General features: G+C 41.1%; 1 protein-coding gene across 2 annotated transcripts in view; it reads right to left on the bottom strand.

The window, feature by feature from the left end:
• Positions 1 to 20,548, bottom strand: part of MAF (MAF bZIP transcription factor) — a 192,052-nt gene that overhangs the window by 130,245 nt on the left and 41,259 nt on the right. The window contains exon 3 of one of the 2 annotated variants that reach the window (XM_065664016.1): positions 1,085 to 1,743. The exons of the other annotated variant lie outside the window; for it this stretch is intronic. The gene's annotated coding sequence lies outside the window, so the exon portion shown is untranslated. Of the gene's footprint in view, positions 1 to 1,084; positions 1,744 to 20,548 lie in introns of those variants that run through there. 2 annotated transcript variants of the gene reach the window in all.

Here is a 20,548-nt window from a genome sequence, read left to right as displayed (position 1 = left end):
ATGTCAGTGAGCTCCTAGAAACAACAGCCAGCCCCTACAAGGAGCCCTCTCCTTCATGGCCATGCTGACAAGGCAACATTACTCCTGAAAAAGAGGTGCTGCTCACTACACTTGCCTCTTTGGAGGTAAATAAGATGATCCCAAGCTGCAGAGGAAAGAAGTGTCGTGAACTATTACAAATCAGTCTTGCACTTAATTTCTTCTGCATGCTATAGCACAAAAATCCCCAGGGCTGCAGAGCCAGGCGAACATTCTTGCAGAGGAAGGAAGGGGAATGCTGCCAATGCATTAAGGATAAATCCACTAGTGTGTTGGGATGTTTAAAAAAAGCCCTCTTTTGTTGGCTCTTTGGAGAGTTTTTATCTGCTGAGTTGGAAGTGGGTGCCCAACCCCAGATACCCATTGGTGCTTACACATCGGCTGTGATGTATTCTTGATCATCCCAGTGTGATAGATGGAAGTGTTACTGGACGAATTGCTGTGGGACACTTGCTAGCTAAATAACAACACAGATATACCAGAAGAACAAGTCAACCCCAGCAGAAACATTAAGTCTTCATGCCTTAACACAGATAAGATCTTATGGAGGAGAATAAACCAATGCAAAATCTAAAGGAAGTTATCAAATGCAATAAAATTTAGAGACCATTTATGACTTATCACCTAAGCAGAAGATCATAATGAGATGGAGAGGTCAGAAAGATATTAAGTCCTAATCATAAGACTTCTCAGATAATGCTTTGATAGCCAGTGTTATCCTCCAACTCCACCATTCCCCATCTGTGTCCTTTCCTCTTCTTTCTCCTCCACACTTCTCCCTTGGTTCTCCCTTTTTTTTTTGTTGCAATTAAATGTTGCAATATCTAAGAGAAAAATGTACAGATAATACAACACTTCTGTGTAAAATGTCAGTACAAATTTTTATCCAGTGTAAAGTCAGTGTAACTCCATCTATGGTCTCAATACATTTTATTTACAAGAAAACGCACAAGCAGAAGACAAACATCTATTGTTTGCACAGTTTCAGAAACACAAACTAAAAACATAGGGGTAGTCTGTGTTCCCCTTAAACTGTTGAGAGTCTGGGAAGTCTCTACCAAAGTGCGACTGACTTGGAATAGGTGTAATAAAGCAGAGATTCACAGGCACAGTTTCTTCATTTAAACTAACACAAAATAAGAGGACAAAGAGGCTCCCAAAATTCTGCCTTTGTGGTTCAAATTTGAATATATGGTTTTTAAAGCTGCCCAGGCAACTGAAATTAAGCCTCATGTAATTAAGTTCCAGTAATTTGAGCAGAAAGTAGTCCTGGGAAAGTCAGCAGGCTGAAAAAAATTACAGCAAAGCAGGTATATTGCATTTTTTGTGCTGTTCCTATCACATCAGAAGTCCACAAAGAGGGAATTTAGGGTAAGTCAAGAGTTTTCAGTCTCTGGTGTGCAGACCCCGAAGGTCCATAGACCAAACCAAACAGAGCAGCTGGCTGGGTGGTGTGTTCCCCCACTGAACATCTCTTCAAGCTTTCTGTACAGGATCGTGATACTGCCCAAAGTCTCCATCCTCAGGAATGCTGCCTTCATCTTCTGAAACAAATGTGGCATTGCTCTCTGCTCCTCACACCCACCAGCAGTCCTGGCTTACCTCCTGCTGCTGAAGAAACTTTTGGCCTCCTTATGGTTCAGATTTATAAGCAGTGTGATCTCCTCTGCATCCAGGTGTCACCACTCCAGGTCTTCTGGGAGACTAAGGTTGGAAATTGGAAAAGGGATGACAAAAAGTGATGAAAGTAGAAGAAGAAAATGACAGCAGCAAGGAGGAACAGCCACAGAAGATGGGGCAGTTAATGAACAGAAAGGATAATGAACCAGAAGTCTTGGAGAAAGAGGAGCAGGAGTCACAAGAGCTGCCAGTCACTAGGAAAAAAGGGGTGTCACATAAAGCATTTAACCTTTTCTATAGCACAGCTCCACTTTAGGCTGGCATGGGAACCTGGGCAGTTTGACAGCCATCCTCTTGCAAAGCAGGGTTACGTACACCCTGAAGGACTTTGTGGTGGTGTGTCTGGCCCCTTGGATCAGAGCTGAATGTCCCACCAAGCCCTGGCTTGCTTTTGGAGAGAGCTCTACACTGGGTCTTCTCTGAAAGGAATCTGTGCACACTGAAGCTGCTCTGCAGCTGAACAAGTGACCAGCAAATGGAGACAACCAGGGGCTTACTGCAAAACTACTCCAGGCTCCAAACTGAGACACTGGAGTAGAGCTGAAGTGTAACCCAAAAGAAATAAGGCTATTGTCAGTCACCTTAAACTTACTAAATATAACCTGGGGAAAAGGTGTAGAGGATTTGTTATAAATTAGAAATGTTGAAAACCAACAATTTTTTTTTTAACACTCTGCTGTTTTACTAAGTCATATTGTACCTTCAACATTTCCACAAACTTCAGTTAACATCAGTCAGATCTCTATTTAACAAACAGTGAAACACACAGTTTGACCAACGATGACTAGATTACTCAGGAGGAACTACAATTGATAAGACAATGATTTATGGACCTATTGTTTTCTAGGTTCTCGTAAAGAATCCTAATTAGTGTTAATCATCCACCCTCTGCTTTGTGTTATCACCAAGCAAAGTACACTTCCTAAAGTAGCTATTTAGGGACATAATCCTTCTGAAAGGCAAGACAGCTATTGACTTCAACAGGATCTGTATTAAGGCACCGGGACAGAGGAAAGGGACTGGAATATGAGCAAAACACATCACACTGCCTTTCCATGTCTGCATCGAAAAGTTTCTTTTCAATATGCTTACAGTAAATCCAATGAGTTACAGTAATCCCTTCCTCGTGAGCCTCTTGCAGTGACTCTTCAGTCTTTCTACCAGCTCAGAAATGCACCGTGAAGGATCTAAATTTGCTGATGTTATTGCTGCAGTTTGCAGCTCCTGCTTCTGCCCCCTTGCAACAAGCCGACGGTGTTATATCTGAGAAAGACTATTTTGGAGACACCTGTATCAGGACTTAGTGTCTTTCTGCCTCTGATTTTATTGTTATTCCTGAAAAAGCACTTTGATATTTTGGTGCTTCACCATTTGTCAAGCTGTACCCTTGTCAGAAGGGAACTGTGGAACTCGAGACCTCCTTGCTTGCTGATTTTAGGTGTAAGTTTGGTGGGTTCAGTTTAGCATACAGATGAGCTTGACTGACCTTAACAGGTCTGCACTTTAAATAACACATAAATAGCATTCTAGAGGATACAGCCGCATGCTGCTTGCTTATGGAACCTACAAGGAAACCAGACAGCTTTTCAATTCCTGTATCAAAGAGAAGGAGATTTACACATAAAAGGGTGAATTATTTTGATTTGTAGTTTTCAAGCCACTATGCGTTCTCCAACATAAATGTTCCCTTGTCTGTGGTTTCTGATAGTTCATATCAGGTTCGCTGGCCTAGATTTTCAAAAGTGGCAAATTTAGAGACCAATATTTGTCAGTGCCCACTCAAGGTGCCTTAAAGAGACCAGATACTGCTAAGATACTGTGTATCTGTGGAAAATGGGCCATTCTAGCATCTTTCAAACTAGACACCCCAAAGTGACAGCATGTAAAATCATCGGAGGTGGGCTTGCCAGAGGAATAAAACTCTTTCCTCACCACACCGTCCTTTCCACTGTGCTGTTCACAGCAGTCCTCACAGCATCATCTTCCATCACCATTAAAGGTCCCTGCAGAGTCAACATTACCAGTCCTTCTTGACATTCTCAACCACCGAACATCCTACATAACCTATAAAAAGAGCTCATTTCCTTAGCTATTTCATCTTTTAAACAGCTATCAGAGAAAAGTCTTCTAAGGCCTGAATCTAGATAGCTAAAATCTAGCTATATGGTATTTGAGGGAGTGGAGGGGAGAAACCCTATCCCATTATCTGCATTATCCTGTTACCTTTGGATGTCTTCCATGTACTTGGAAGAGCAATGCCCCATTCTTGAGGCTTCACATTGCAGCCACTGCCTTTTTGGCAGAAGAAGGGTGGATGTGGCTCCCTTCAAAGTCAATCAATGTCACATCTTTAATCAATCTAGAAGGTCACCACTGTACTTCCATCAAAAAGATCTGGGTACAATTCTCGCTGAGTCCTAGATGTTTATGGGGGACTCAGGTTGCAATGGGTGTTGGAAATAGTCTTTTCTGGTCCTGACCTCAGCACATCTTCTATTCCTGGGCTCTTTGTAAGAGTTTAAGATCAAATAAGAATTATATCGAGGACTCTGAGACAACGATGCAGAAGTATGTATGATGAAACCCCAAATTACACAAAACTGACTTAGTTTTATGTTTCATCGTGGTTTTGAACACAACCAATTTTGCTGAAGGGTTCAGAAATCTCAGGGAGTTTTCATGTGAAGGCAGGTCACATTTTAAGAAAGCTTACAATTAATTTGATTTTCACATCAGAATCATCTATGAAATTTCATTGTTCAGCTGAGACATATGTTAGTGGTCAGAAAACAGAAATTTATTGCATTTCAAGGAACTGCGATTAAGAGGGAGGGTCAGAGAAATGCATGTGTGAAAACCATTCCAACTTGACATCAGGACCCCTTATATAAATAAACTTATCAATACAAAACACTGAATTTGTTAAGACAGAAAATTCTTCCCTCAAGCTGGAGTCATTTCATTACCGCTCTGGCATAACTGGAGCTGGATCCAAAGCCCAGTAAAGTCAAGGGTAGAATTTCCATTGATTTCCGAGAAGTCTGGATTGGATCCTAGATCACATTGTCACACTGCAGCAAAACCTAGCTGTGTTGCAGTGTACCCACCTGCTCTCTAAAGTCTCAGCTCTAGGCATTCAAATTCACTGCAGGTACAACCTAGGTTATTCCAGCATTTGCTTTGTGCAGTGTTAAATAAATACTGTTTTATTAAAATCAGCAATGCTGAATACCTCTCCTCGTTAGTAAATTAGGCCAACTAATGAACACATTTTCTTAAGAGGATTTGTCTGTTTAAATCAAAACCAAGTGTCAAAAATCCTTATTCTGTCAATCAGACTGGTGCCCTCCTGCACCAGCTGTGCTAAAGACATATGGAAAAAGTGAATGAGGACCTCACAATGCTTTTTGATGAGGTACTTTAGGTTTCTTTTACAGCCGAGAACAATTCAACATAATCTGGTTAGGTAAGGGATCAGAAGCTTCTCTGTACACAAAAAAGAAAGAAAGGGAAGAAGGAAAGGGAAAAAGGAAGGCAGGCAAGAAGAGAGGAAGGAAGGAAGAAAGGAGGGGAGGAAGACCCTATGTTTCATTTGCTAATACTTCATGTTGACAAGTCACAAAAACCTTCTTTAACCTTTTGCCTCCCCTTGACAAAAATCATTCACCTACAAATTAAAATAATCTCCAGATTTTGCCAGAATTATTTTCTTAGGTAGTTCTGTAATGTAAATTGTTGTGTACACTAAGAAATTATGGTAAAAATAAAACATGGACTTGTTTTTTTTTTTCCCCCTGCAAATCAAACCAGAAGTCTATATCCAAGAGGGATTTCTGGGAAGAACAGATGATCTTCCAAAGCTGGTACTAGAGTAGGTGCCCTAAACAAACCTACAGAAGGAGCATAATGAGCCAATGATTTATTGCATGCTATGCAACTCTCAATGCTGTGCACCATGTTATAAGAATCAGCAAAATGGAGAGGCAGTAATCGTACAGCCTCCTCCTCCTCTTGTGTTTCTGGATATTACTTGCTCTGGATATGACTGCATGACACTGAAACGGAGCTGCAGCCACCCTGAGCTGCAGAACTGGCAAATGATCATAGTGCTGCAACATTTCATCTCGTACTTCAAGCTGCACCATCTCCCCCTACCTAAAAAAGAATTTAAAATCTATATTTGGGTACTCTGAAGCCTTGCTCAAATAAAAAATGTCATCTGTGCTGGATGCGTTATTGCTCTATTTGCACAAAAAGGATTTTCAAGAATGTTTCCTTCAGTAGGTGGAATCCTGGATCTGCCAAAATCAATGGTAAATCTCCCCTTGGGTTGAAAAGGGGCAGCATTTCACCTATGCCATTTTAAATGCCTTAGGGACTAAGTACAGATGGCGAATTCTGCACACATAAAAATATTTGTACGAAAATCTTGGTCCTAAAGAACTACAATTAATCAAAAGAGGAGCAGAAACATGCAATGTAACCGGTATTGCACCAATCAATACAGATCAACATGAGTCTGATCCTAACTGGGTTGTATTTGCAAGTAGCTGTGCTTTTTTGCAATTTAAAATTCATTTGGGCTCTTGTAATGGCTAGTGGGATACTTGCAGTTCTGCCCATATTCCTCCTAATTTCTCCAGTTGAAAAATACAAAAAAAATCCTTCAACTAAGAATTAGTCTTCAAACGTGTTTGGTGAGTTATTTATAATAAATAATCATGAAAAAAAAAAAAAATACCTGCAGACTACTTGTGCTCAACTTCCCCCCCACCCCAAAAGGCTAAATCAGTGAAATAAATTAATTGCCATGAATTATTCAGCTCTACCTGTGGCAATGAAAAATAGCAAGAGCATTAGGTTTCTTCATTGTGTACTAAGCCTCTAATTTATAGAGAATGCATATTAATAAAACACAGGATATTCATCAATATTCAAGTCACTGGCTGCCTGGCTATTTAATCTAAAATTACCAGCCGGCTCAAAACTCTTACTAGTTAATCATGCAATCTAAGCCCTTCTGATATCTATGGTTAACATTAATTACCCAACTGCCATTTATAAAATTCTCTCCTACACTTAGCAGAGAACCTTTTGACATGTTTAACCTCATAGACAAGCTGAAGAAAGCTCATTTGGGCTGCTATTTCACTCAAAATGTTTGTTTGTTTCCGGTGAAGAGGACATTTTCTCCCATTGTGGTTTTGCATTTTGAACATCATCAGTACAAAACGTTCCTCATTATGATGATCTTTGATAGGTCTCCCTACTTCTGCAGAGGTTCTGCAGGTGGTGAGAAGAACCAGCTGGTTTTCATTGCACTGTGAAGAATATGTTGTCCTTTACAATGGAAGCAGAGGTGTTCAGATCAGGAAAGCCGAAAAAATGATCAGTGTCAGTTGCAAGACATGAATTCCACAAAAAGCCATGGGCAGTAGATCTCTCTCTCCCCCAGAATCTGACTTCACGCTCCCAAGCATATAGCTGGTATACAGCAGTGATACCTTCAGATACGGTTAGCTTATGTTGCACAACTTGCCCTGCACGCATTGAGGTATCTGGGGAATACTTCCATGTGATACAACTTGCCCAAAATTTTGGTTCAAACTCCCAAAGTTTAACACACCAGTAGGAGGTGTGGATGAAGGGGACATCAGGGACAGGTTCCTAAAGCAATATACCATAATGTCAAAACTGAGCAAGTTTTTATATCTATCAGCTATATTTTTTCTTCATTGTTCCACCTTTCTCTTAACTTAATCAGACTAAAACAAACAAAAAACCCAAAAGCCCCAAACAAATTTAAAACTTTCTGTCACTCAAACCAAAAAGTTTAAATCCTGGAAGTTTACAGTAAATCAGCAAATCTGCAAATAAATCATTGTTTTCACTGAAGCAGAAACTTTAAAATACAAACATACAGAGTCATGCAAATGTTATTGCATACTAAATAAAATGATTCTTAGAAACCACATTCTCAACCACCTTCAAATAATTTTATCCTTATTTCATTTATGCTGAAACATAACAAACAAAGAAAAACTTCGCAAAAAATTTTTTTTTTTTAGTAAAGAACATATTTTTCTTCGTATACAGAGACCTTCCCTGGAACAGAAAGAGAATTTTTCTGAATTTTATAATTTTGTTCCTCTGGAACTCAGGTACTACCAATAAATCAGTAATTCTACCTTCTCATTATTTGACGGCTGCTACTTAGCTGTGACTGGTCAGATAAGGCACGTGATATCTTTTCTACTCCTGATTGCTCTGGTGCAAAAGCACCCTCCTGGCCTTGAGACTTATGTAAAGGATCCCATCCATCACAGCCATGTCAATAAGAACTTGAACCTGAATGTTTGCAGAAAGCAAACACTAAGAGTTCAATAGCAGAGTCTACCTCAATTCATTTCAAAATTCGAGTAAATATTTGTGAACAATGTTTTGTAGCATTCGTACAGGTCCCATTGGCGATTAAACTCTGCTTCAAAACACACTGAGGCTCTCAGTGAATCCTGAGCTGCCGAGAGGTAACAACATGCTGACAGCAAGGAGCAAACGATGACTGCAGAGTGAAACACAGCCTCAGAACAAGCAAAGACTAAATAAACTCTCAGCATGCCTCAGTAATTCTTTGTGGCATAAAAAAGTGGCTTGGGCCTTGTCTGAACTGATTTTTTACCCAAGTTAGAAAACCATGTTTAAATTAAGTTTAAAGACCATTCTTCTTAAGAGCACTTCTACAATGCTTTGGCTGGACAGTGTGTTTTTCTAACTGATGTTTACATAGTTTGACCCATTTTCACTTCTTTGCTTGAACTGAGACTATTAATTAGGCTATTTAAAAATTAAATTGAGTATATGCCTCCTTTGGACTGGATTTCAGGCTTCATTTAATTGTTGGTTCTTGTGCTGAGTTTGGCTGTGCGGGTGTGTGAATCTGTCTCCATTTGGAAATGCACCCAAAATTACAAATATATGTCATACAGGCTACAAGATTGACTAAAATGCCAAAGACATGCCCTGCTTTAATTGTTTTAATAGTTTGGAATATATCCCCATGATATTAAAAGTTACATCTGAAATAAACATGGCAACATGAGCCCGGTGTAACTCACTATTGAAAACGGTGTGCATCCTTAAATGGCCGAGATGGCATTAGAGGCACAAAACAAAGTTTAATTTTGTGAGCATGAAAACATTCGCACATTGCATTTCTTGTGATTTATATGCTATAATCACACTGGATTTTCAAGTGGAAAGGGTGCTTAGAAATTACTGAAAACATGTCATCTCTATTTTTCTATTTGCAACTAATATAATACAAGGCTTTCCATTGTAGAGAGGCCCAATGTGCATATTGAAGTCTGATTTAGATTTTTCCCGTTGAATGACTTTTCTGCACAGAAATCTCATGAAGACACACTGATCCTTTAAACTCCAGTGTTGATGCTGAAATTATTCTGTTTGTCAAAATTACATCAAACAACTGCACTTATTTCCACCAGAAAAATTTGATTATTTCACTCTCATTTACATTACATTTTTTTTCCCCACTATAATGCTGACTTGGAAATTCCCCTGGATCTGAACACCTCGTAGTAGACTTCTTCAGTAGAAAGGAAGCTTTCATTGTATTTAATTTTTTATTTTTTGCTCCTTGGTTTGAATGTTATAATTGGATTGGAGAGATATTTATTGCAAACTTCATGTTTTACCAGGCTCCATGAGCAGTATCTTTTAATTTCTCTCTTTTCAATGAACCTTTTGACTTGATAAAAGTGGCTCTAAGGTATTTTTACAAAAAAGGCCAACAGAGCCAGTTCATTTTAAACCCCTCACTTTAAAGTATCTCATTTCCTTATTATTTCTTAATAGAGGCACTATCCTGCAATGTCATAAAGAATGCCATAGTTGACTTCAGTGGAATCAGTATCACTCCCTACTGTAATTAACTGTTCTATATTTCAAAAAATTAGAGGTCATTTTCTTCTTTTCTTTTTTTTTTTTTTATTCCATCTGAGAAAAGAAAACATTTTAAAAAAAGACTTTCAAAGGTGACTGTCAGTAGAATGCTAAAAATAAGTTGTCTGCATCCCAGTTGCTACAATTTATGCCTCTAATGAAATTTTCTCTTCTCATTTGCTGCAAATTTTTAATGTGAGCTTTTACAGCCATTGATTCAGTATCTTTAATCTTACGCCAATATTAGATGGAAATGGAACTAACTAGGGAAAATCCATCTGGTTATAAAGCACACTGTCTATAAAGTTGTTCAGCTCATCCAAACCTATTTTCTTTTTCCCAGTGGGTTGGATAGGATAAAATTATATTTTGAAATACTGCTAATACTATTCAGAGATGAATACACTTGTAATTAATAATAAGTTTAAAATATTATGACACCTCTGGAGAAATCAAAGGATCCAGTGTCAATCACCCTGGCTATGAGGGGTGGGCTAGATCCCACAGCGCCACGTTCTGATGCTCTTAATTATGTTCAGTAGCAAAACCTACTCTCCAAGCCCAGTAGGTGAAATTCAGCCCCAGCCCAAACCAGGGAGGGAGCACATCATTTCCAGCTACTCATTTAGACAGGATCTGCCAGGGTTTGCATGAGCAAAGGTCTGGGAGCCAGTCTCACAGGGTGAAAATAGCTGAGCGCCCACACCCCAGGTCATGGCCTCTCCGTCCTTCCCTTTGTGGAGGGCTCGCCGCAGGAATTGCGGTTGCTGCTTTGTATAGAGGGCTGTGCTGGTTCACCAAGAGCTGTTGGGCTCCCTCCCCTGCCCCAAGCTCCTCTCCCTGGCCCCATAACCACTCCAGAACAGACACCTTTTGTCCCTATGGTCTATTTATAAAACCCCACTTTCAAAAACATGTTTTAGTCAGTGTCAGTCAGCTTCACAACCCCAATTACAGCAGCCAAGCTTCATGTCAGGAAGGTGCAGCACCCAAAAGAAATGGTCCAGGGCCAGTAACAACTTGACCCTGAGCAGCAGTAGCAGAGCAGCACGCCTGGCCATGCCCTATGAGCAGGGGAAAAACGTACACATTTTCCTCATGATCATCATGTCAATGCTAAAAATGTAAAGCACTTCAACCCTGCAAAGAGCTCAACTGGGCCCAGTGGACAGTCCCTTTAAAATCCATGGGTCCACAAGGCAGAAAGAAATCCCGCACCCGCTGAAGTGAATGGAAAATCTCTCTTGCCAGGACTTGCTTCCCAAGGCAGGAAAGTTAAGGACATGTGCAAGATGCTGGCAGGACAAGGGACCTATTTTTGGATGCTGTCTATGCTAGGTATTTCTACTGATACTCTTAACACTACCCCAGAACACATGGGAGTCATTCATGCATTTACTAATCATGAAACAAAAAAGGAAGATGACCCAAATTCCCTGGATGAAGAACAGGAAGAAAGGTGGATCTGTCTGCCCAGGGCTGCTCCTTCGTACAGGGTATGGTTGGGACACAGGTATGCCATGCAGCCTGCATCAGCAGGGCAGACCCTAAGAACCTACTCTGCTTTTACCCACGTATTTGTCCTTCGCATACCCTCTGCACATGCAGTAGCAGATGAACCCTCACCAAACACGCACCTGGGCTTCTGCCATGCATAGATGAGCACCTGTACATCCTTGTGGGAAAACAACGTGCATTCCCACAGCACGCTGCTGCTGAGACCTGACTTGTGTGCTTCCCACCCTGCTTACTTCTCATTACACACAATCCCATAGTCAGGATGCAGAAGAAGGTCCTGCCAGGAAAAGATTGGTTGGTTCACACACTTCCAGGGCCCTATCCAGCAGCACATGAAAGCCTCCTAGAGAAAAAGCTCACTGCCACTTCCTACAACAGATTAAAAGGCTCCCTTTGCACTGGCCAGCATGATCTGGAAGCAGCAGAGTGGTGAGGAAATTGCATGGCTATGGACATGACTCGGCACACGAAGTACCCCAGCCCTGCACAGCCACGCTCACTACCCAGGCGGGGCGAGGTGGAGCTTTACAGGTTATGTGCACATGCACCTTTTCTCCTCCATGTAGTCTATATCTGGCACAGGGAAGGAGTGCGATCTCATGACAGTGTGAGAAAAAGTCTCTATTTATTCTGTCTGGAACGGCATTGTGTGCAGTGAAACTCTCTCAGCTCCCATGTGTGTTCATAGGAGACATCGTTTGGGGTGCTGACAGACGAGCCGCAGTAGGTGCCCCAAGCCAGGGGTGGGTGGGTTACCCCCAGACCGCAGCCAGCAGAAGGAGGCATGCTTTCACATCCACCGGTCCAGAGCAAAGTCCAGCATCCTAATACTGACCATGAGAAGTCAGTGATGAATTTCAGTGGGCTGAAGGTGTGGGCACATGTTCCCTCCTGCTGACTCGGCCGAGCTCCGGGGCCCCTCAGGGCTGGTGGCGGCAGGGGCACTTCTGTCAGCACTCTGCGGAAACAAGCTAATTGACATATGCTTACACGCTGTTAAACATAACACAGTCATGTTTAAAAATACACCAGCTAGTTGGATCAAATGCATTTTTAAACAAGCCTGCTTTTTTTTCTGAAGAGGAAGAGGTTTTGGTTAATATGTGCTAGTAAAAACATTTTTGAACGCAGTAGAGACACAGGGGATGTGAGAGTTACTGCAAGTATCCTTTAGCCAAGTGTACTGTGCAGGGAAAGTTGACTTAAAAATCAGGTTTTCCCTGATAATGTTAATTTGTTTACATTGTCCAGTGCAGAAGATTTCAACATGAACACACAGCAAAATGTTTATGCGCGGCATAATACCCGTGTAATCCATCCACAATGTTTGTAAATTCGGCCCTAAGGCACTACTGCAATAAACACCGTCATCATGTAATACGATAATAACAACTCCTCAAAAGCATTACAACTCTTCCTGTCAATACAGGTATCCCTTTAATGACATGTTAAAACTGAGAGCAGAATCAGAACCAAGATGTAGTTTTTTGTGTCTTTGGTGATAGCTGTAATATACGTTCAGGGAGAGGACTACTCCATTCAGCTGAAAGGAAGGCAGGCTCTGATTCTGTCCCATGTTTCTTTTCTTTCTATAAAAATTGCAACTGCTGGAAAACACATAAACCTTTTCTCTTTGCATGCTCTTCTGTTGCTGGCTGGTCCTCCAGGTCTATTCAGCCTAAGAATTCACCTACAATAGCTTTTTACTTCTAGTTTGAAGCCAGAATCCTCAATGATACAATCATTTCCAGCAAAGCTGTTCACACCATCACAGGGCAGCAAGGGCACTTTTGGCTGGTGGATGAAATAGCAAGTGCAAGAGAACACTAAAAGACAAAAGACTTTGCTTCCATGCAAATGTAACATGGGACAGCAAATGGAAAATGGAATAGCAAAATCTAGGTCAGTGAAAAGCTTCAGTATGAAGAGACAATGAGCAGAATTGCCTCTAAATATAACAAATACTTAGTCAGGTTTTTACCAAAAGCATTGAGGGTTCTTTAAACAATATTGACGGAGCCTGATTTGTAAATCTGCATGCCCAAATACCATTGTGCAAAATGAAGTTGAGATTCAAAAATGAAACCATACATCAAATGCCTGGCAATGAATGTATGTGAATATACGTTGCGATCACCCTCCATTTGTGCCTGAGTAAGCGTAACTGCAGTTGCACAAGGAGTTTTCAATCAAGCTTTGGGGATGAAGTGAAGAACAGAGAGCCATCACTGTGCTGAAATCATGGGGGTTAAGAACAATTTGCACAGACACTGCTAAGACCTGATATTTCTGTTAGAATAAATGAGGCTTTTTGAGGTTTACTTTGTGTTTGTGTGCAGGGTTTAAAGCACAGGAGAAATTAAAACAAAGATAACTATGGAGAAGAAAGGAACCTGAGGAGCACTTCAAAGCAAGCATGTCACTACTGAGCTGCCTGGGCCCAGATCTAAGTACTGTTGCCACACGCAACAGCAGCCTCAGAGCTAAGAATGCCAGTTGCAGGGTTTGACCCCCAGCTGATGGGCACATCTTCACAGAGCTTGGTCTGAGATTTGCTGCAACCCAATGCAATGCCCTCATATACCCACAAGATGTGGAAGGTGAAGAAAGGCTGAGGTTGGAACTTAGAGCAGCTTGAACATGTTCTCTCAGCAGTAAGTGCTACCGGGAAGAGAAAGGAGGAAAGAGAAAGGAAAAAGACCAGGTCAAACATTTATTCCAGGTTCCTGCCCTTCATACATTGTGTCCAAGTCAGAGGCTGCCCTGACTGTCCCTGTATAGGGGCAAATGCCCCTGCTGAGAGCATCTGGTGAAAACGTGTAAGATCCTCTGGCCATGCTCTTCCCCAGAGGAGATGATATTATCAGTTATTAAAAAAGAGCAAGTGAGAGAAAAGCCTGCTAGCTTATGAACTTCCTTGATCTGAAGCTCCACAAATTCTTTCCATGGTTTTGGTACAGCACCTTATGTGCAGGATGGAAAGGGAAGCTATTGAGTGTTGAATTACAGAGGGGGAAAAACATCTCAAATTCCTTTCTATTTATACTCACAACTTTTCTAAATCATTATATACAAATCCCCTAGCCTCAGCTGAACTGCTCATGGGTTACAGGGCCAAGAAAGAGGGGGCGCCTTCATAGCTCGCACTAAGCCTTAAGAAACTCGAAGAAAATTCCCAAAAAAATGGAAGCCATGAAAATTACAAAACCAGGTAGAGAAGACTTAACCTCTGCAGCGCCCTACAGGCACAGGATTAATATGCAAGACAGTAGGAGGTTGCTTTCGTAACAGGAAGCATAAGCTGCTTATTTGTGAGAAGTTGTCCGGGACTACCTTCATTGTTAAGCTGAGGCTGACACCGGGTACAGAGAGACAGAAATTTGACAAAAGCATTGAGCGTTTGGGGTTATTTGAGAAAAAAATCTATTCTGGTAGTCCAGACACTAGGCTGGGACTTGTTAAGTTGTGAACTTGTTAAAATCCTACTCCACCAACGGCTTCCTGCATGACAAGAAACCAAAGCCTATTTCTGCTGGTACAAATTCTCCTTGACTTTAAGAGACACCGTGGCCTTCGTGTTTCAGCTCCTCACCCATAAAGCTGTTTGAAAACTGCTTCCCCTCCTGCCATATGAGCTCTGCTGAACACCCTTGCCATGCATCAGTACACTATGAGCAGAGACCGGTGTCAAGCTTAGGGGATAGGTGCAGGTCCCGAGAGATGCAACCTTGCATGGTGCTTCTGCACCTCCTCATATATGCCTCCATTTGGGATGGCTTAAAACCTTATACAACTCTTTTTCTAATTACTTTCACCTCTGTTATAACCAGTAAGGTGGATGGTTTACAGATTTTAGTTTCCTTATCATTATTTGTGGTGTTTCCTTGTTTTGCCTATGTTTTGTCTATTGTTTTTTACCCAAAATCATGAATTAAATTAGGAACACTTCTTTTTAGTTGTGTTTCTAGTCTATTTTCACTTCCAGGCTTTCAAGTTTGAGCAAAGTTCTCTTCTTTTCGGATCACAACACTGAACAGGGCAATACAGACATTAAAGTAAGAAATATGCTAATTGGAATATATAATAAATGTAAAAGTTATAAGAACTCTCTAGTCACATGAGATTTGGAGGCTACCATCTCTACCCTAATTAAAAAACCTCAGTCCTATATGATTTAGCATGAGGGTCACCAATACATATCACAAGTGTGACATGCAAAAACAAAGCACCCCATAGGCTCATCTGTACTGTCTCATGACACCTTACATAATCAAATTTAAGGTCTTTTAATCACAACCATATATCTTGATTTTATGGGTAGGAAATTCCATCAGCAGAAACAGAGATATGCACTCAGGACTTTATCTGGGTTTCAAGGAGGATTCATGAGAGCCCTGAATATTGAATGGAAACACTCCATGGGGTGATCTAGAAGGCTGGCTTCATCTTTACATTTTCTGGGGGTATTGCTGGAGGGTGATGCAGATGCCTTACAGCCCAAGCTCCTCCCAAACTACCTACTGCACCAAAAAGCCTAGAGAGAAGAGGAGCATTGATGATCAGAGAGCTATCTGCTCTCATACCTTCTCCATGTGGGGGGGATGTAACTGGGCTTACAGCTTTGCTGCCATGCACAAATCGCCAATGGAGCCAGTGGGGTTCAAGGAGACGTGCAGCCACTGCACTCTGTTACGTTTATCCACACCCAAGTGCTTTTTAAATATAGACTGCTGAGTTACCTAAAAACACCTCAGCCAACATGCCCTCAGATTTCCAGCTGATAGCCATTACTGGTGGCTATTTTGTCCCCATTAAACAAGTGAATATAACATTACTAGAGGTCTGGAGTCTTTTGTGCTATGCTTCGACCTAGAGCAGTAGTTCCCTGCTAGAAAAAAAAGCAGGCTGGAGCTGGTGACATAACACCAAATATACAGATGGGACCACACTATAATTAGCAAGGGAATGTCATTCCTGCCATCTTTGCTTCATTTGTAACTGTGCCTGTAAGCTCTAGGGAATGCTGTGCATTTCACACAGTCTGCACAAGAATGAGGATTGCCAACTGTCCCATTTCTGGTGGGATACCCTTGGCTTATGCCCTGAGGCTCATGGAGATGCCAGCAGTGTTGTAGGAGAGTGACGCCCCCCACAATGCAACCACCAGGATCCCTGGTCCTGGGGCAAAGAGGGTGGACTTCTCCATGCAGCAGCAACAACTCAGCTCCCTCTAAAATACCATGTACTCCCATCCAGAGGAGTGTTGGCAATTGCTTCTTGTCAGATTCCTCCACACACAGCCCAAACCATCCTTTTGCCTATCATCATCAAACCAAATGCACAGCCTGGACCTAACAACAGAGGCTGATAACTCCATTTCCCTCCAACTCAGCTTGCTCCCAGGAGGGAGAGGATTTATTCAGTGCAAATACGTAGATTTTCACCAGAGCTGTGCTTTTCAGCATGTAACCACTATTTTTAAATCTCTCAATTGCTTCCAGTAAAACAACAAATCAATGTTTAAGGTTCTACTGCTTACTTTAAATGTGCTCAATAATATAAATCCAGTTGTCTTTTAAACACTTTGTCATCCTTTGCAGGCACTTAGATGAAAAACTTATTGTCAGCTCTGCTCTGTCTACAGAGCCAAGTGAATTTGTTTTTTCACCAGGCTACACAAACTGGTGAAACCAGTCAAGAGAACAAACCGACCCCTAATGTAATAGTTTCTTGTCTTATGCACAATGTTCAAATCAGCTTATTCGAGGAAGCTAATTCATCCCATTGAGTCCAAAGAGACCTTGCTTCTGAAGGTCTCAAAGCATGTTAAAAACGTTAAATTGCACAGATTTTTAACCCTGGGGACTTCTAATGGAACAGATCCCTGTGACCGTTTCATCAGTTCCTTTCTCATGACAAAGAAATTTTCTTGCGTATTTCTTGCATGAACCCTAAATTGTGAAATAAAGTAGAATGTTTTTTTCTGGTAAGGACTTAAACCTTGATGAAAAATTTCAATTGATGGCAAATGCACCATATTCCTAGATAATATTCCCCAATTTTTCATTCTTGTTGCCATAGAACATCTGTTTCCACATCTCCACCTGCAGTACCCTGCAGTGCTGTAGTACTGTATATGCAGGTAAACCGAGGCCTGGAGGAGTCCGCACTTCCCAAAGGTTTTACAGTGACGCACAGCAGCTCCAGTACCCACAGGGATACATTACATGGCACCAGCAAGCTCAGAGCCCCCAAGTCCTACCCAGGCTGAATAAGGCAGCTCCTGTTGCAAACTAGAGCCACCATCCAGGAGCCTGGAGACCTGGGGTCTGCTCACAGCTCTGCCACTTGATTTCTGCATATCTGTAGGGAAATCACTTATTTCCCCAGTATTTCCTTATAAGTTTGACAGAGTGCCTTGAGATTCCCCGAGGAAAGGCACTGTTCAAGTACAAAGCTTAATTATGATTGTTATAATATAGTCATGCCACTAATTCCCACTAAGAACTGCAAATCGCTCCCATTCCACTCCTCCATTCCCCACACTTGTCAGTGCTAGTGGACAATTAATTCCCCAAAATGAATATGTTAAACACATGTGAAATCTTTTCTATTCGCAGGACATCTATGAACAGATTGCAGTTCCCCTCAAACATATTTGTGATTTGAATGCACTAAGTGATGCATTTCCATACTTTTTTTTTTAACAGCTTGACAGGATTTATTCAAAATTCAAGTTGTGACTGGCCAAATAAATCTTGCTACATCCTTCCTATGCCTGTGCTCAACCACATTCTTCCACCATGTACAAATTTGAAGTTCATTTTCTTATAGCTTGCATTGTTGTCTTTAGAAATCATACTGAATGAGCTGCCTTTCTTCTTTTTTATCAGTTAAATTTAGTCATCTTAAAATCCGCAGGAAGCAATCTCAGAAGGAGCATAGAAGGCTGAGGTAAGTTCATTGAAAACCTCAAGTGAATTGGAATATACTGAAAATACCTTGCATTTTTCCCCTGCAATAAACACCAGAGCTGCTCCAAGAAACGCATCAGCCTTTCTCAGCCAAGTTGAGCAGCAACAACTGCAACTTTCCATAAGCCTAGAGGTTAATGAAACACATGCTATAATGGTTAAAGGATAAATTCAGCTCTATGGCCACTACATAGGGAACATTTGAAGGGCAGTTCAATATCCCACCTACAAAAATCATCCCCTCCGCTGTCAGCTCTGCAAACAGAACAAGGAGCACGGACACCTATTCATGTAATATTAGACCTGAAAAAAATTACAAGTTGTGATGAAATTAAAGACATTCAAATTTTTAGCCATTCTCTGCTGATAAAGGCCCTATTATTACCATTTACAAAGAGGGAAACACAGCCAATTATAAGCTACTTCTAGCACATGCCAGGCCTCAAGCAGAAGATAAGCCAACACAGCAGAGCTTGCAGCTGGAAGCCCAGAAACCTGAAAATGAGCTGACTCATGGAAATATCCTCATATAAAATATCAGACGGTTATTTTTCTCTGCCTTCTTTCTGTGTGTCTTAGGAATGATATATGAATTCCCTTATTTACTTTGTCCCATAAAACTTACTTTTCTTATTAATGCACTGCCAGATCTGAGAGCAGTTGGTGTGGGAGCAGGTAGAAGGAGGGGAGCACAGAGGAGAGGGGGTCTTTTGAGGGCACAGCGAGCAAAAAGACCCCGGCAACACAGCACCTCCAAAAGCAAGGCAGCAAACTTTGAGCTGAGCTTTGTTCTGCTTCCAGGAAGCAAGCCAGCTCCTTGTTCTGCCCCGATTTCACCAAAATGAGGAGGCTGCCTGCACTAACACAAAATTAGGTTCACAGAATTTATGTTCTTACCAAAAAAGAAATTATAAGCAGGAGAAGTGATTTCCTCTGGTTATGCGCTGTGTTGCCTGTTTCAAACCCAAGTCCAGCAACAAGCCTGATGCCCAGTTCCTTTGATCCTGTTCTGCCCCAGCAGGCAGGGGATGTGACTGGCCATAGGCTGCCATTGGCATGGATAAAGACTGAATTTACCTGTTATCTGGCACAGACACCAATATAGATCCTTTTCTTTCATTTACTTTGATTTTCCTGAAGACTTTGTTATGCTTGAGGTGTCCTTCGCCTTTCAAACCCACTTGCAAGGTGTTCACATATTGTTAGGAGAGGACTGGGTTCAGATGGGTGGGTGGTGGGATGCTATATGCCTCATTTCCTTAGGAAATGAGGTTAAAAAAACCTGCCCTCCCCCCTTTTATACTGCACTATTGAATTAAGGATGGTGAATGCTCATTATGAGCATAATTAAAAGCAACAGCCTCATCTAACAATCTATTTTTATCTGCTTCTCACCTAGACAAGCAGCAGAAGGAATTAAAATCTGAAAGGAAGAGGCCACAGTCAAGTTCAATCGGCAGAGTTTTGCTCTCCACCGGCTTGAAGCGTGTTGAGAATGATTTCAGTAAGATAACCTTCCTTAAAAACTGCTGTGCAAAGAAGACATGCTTTGGATGCATTTTTCCTGGGAAACCCATGTCTAACAAGGGCACAGACTGGGAGTATATTTCCATTTTATGGTGGAAGAAGGCATAAGCTTTGCAGTGTTTCTTGCACCAGCTGCTGGCCTCTGTGGCATCAGGATAGGTAATTAGAAAGGACATTGTGTAACAGATAAATGCAGGATAGTAAGTAATCATTACTTGATATATAATATATCATCTATTATTGGAGGCTAATAATTCTCTAACCTATTCATGTTAGTCTTTTGTCCGTGTAGCTAGCCATTTGGCATGCTCTAAATTTCTCAACATAAAATTTACTCCATGTTACAACTCATATCTAATCCTGAATTTCTGTGCATTTCACCACAGTATATCATGTAGCAAGGTAAAAGCTCAACACTAAATCCTTTGCAAAAGGAAGAATGAGCCAACAAAGCTCCATGTTTTCACTTTCCTGCCAGATAAAAAAAAAAAAAAACTATATTGAATATTTTTCTTAGTTGTAATTTTAACATTTATTTCCACCTTTAGAATGCTTCAGTTCTAGAGAAGCTTAGCTGTATTTTACACAATACTCAATAATGCAATTTTTTCTGATATTTTTACTCTTGTTGAAAAAACCTGTATTTTAAATACATTTTTTTGCATGCATTTAAATGCATTTAATAAAAATGAATTCTAAAGGGAACCCAAGGAAGTGCTATTGTGTTTAATCACACAGAGCAAAATCCTCAAGTCATGTAAATCATTGCTTCACAATCTGCTCCGCAGTATCCTAATTTGGAAAGTGTACCATACCAAACAGAGCTTAACTTATAAAGGATTCTTTAC

This window comes from Lathamus discolor, chromosome Z, assembly GCF_037157495.1.
Source record: "Lathamus discolor isolate bLatDis1 chromosome Z, bLatDis1.hap1, whole genome shotgun sequence".
Taxonomy (NCBI): domain Eukaryota; kingdom Metazoa; phylum Chordata; class Aves; order Psittaciformes; family Psittacidae; genus Lathamus; species Lathamus discolor.
Note: the sequence above shows the minus strand (reverse complement) of the source record. Positions and strands in the feature narration are given on the sequence as shown.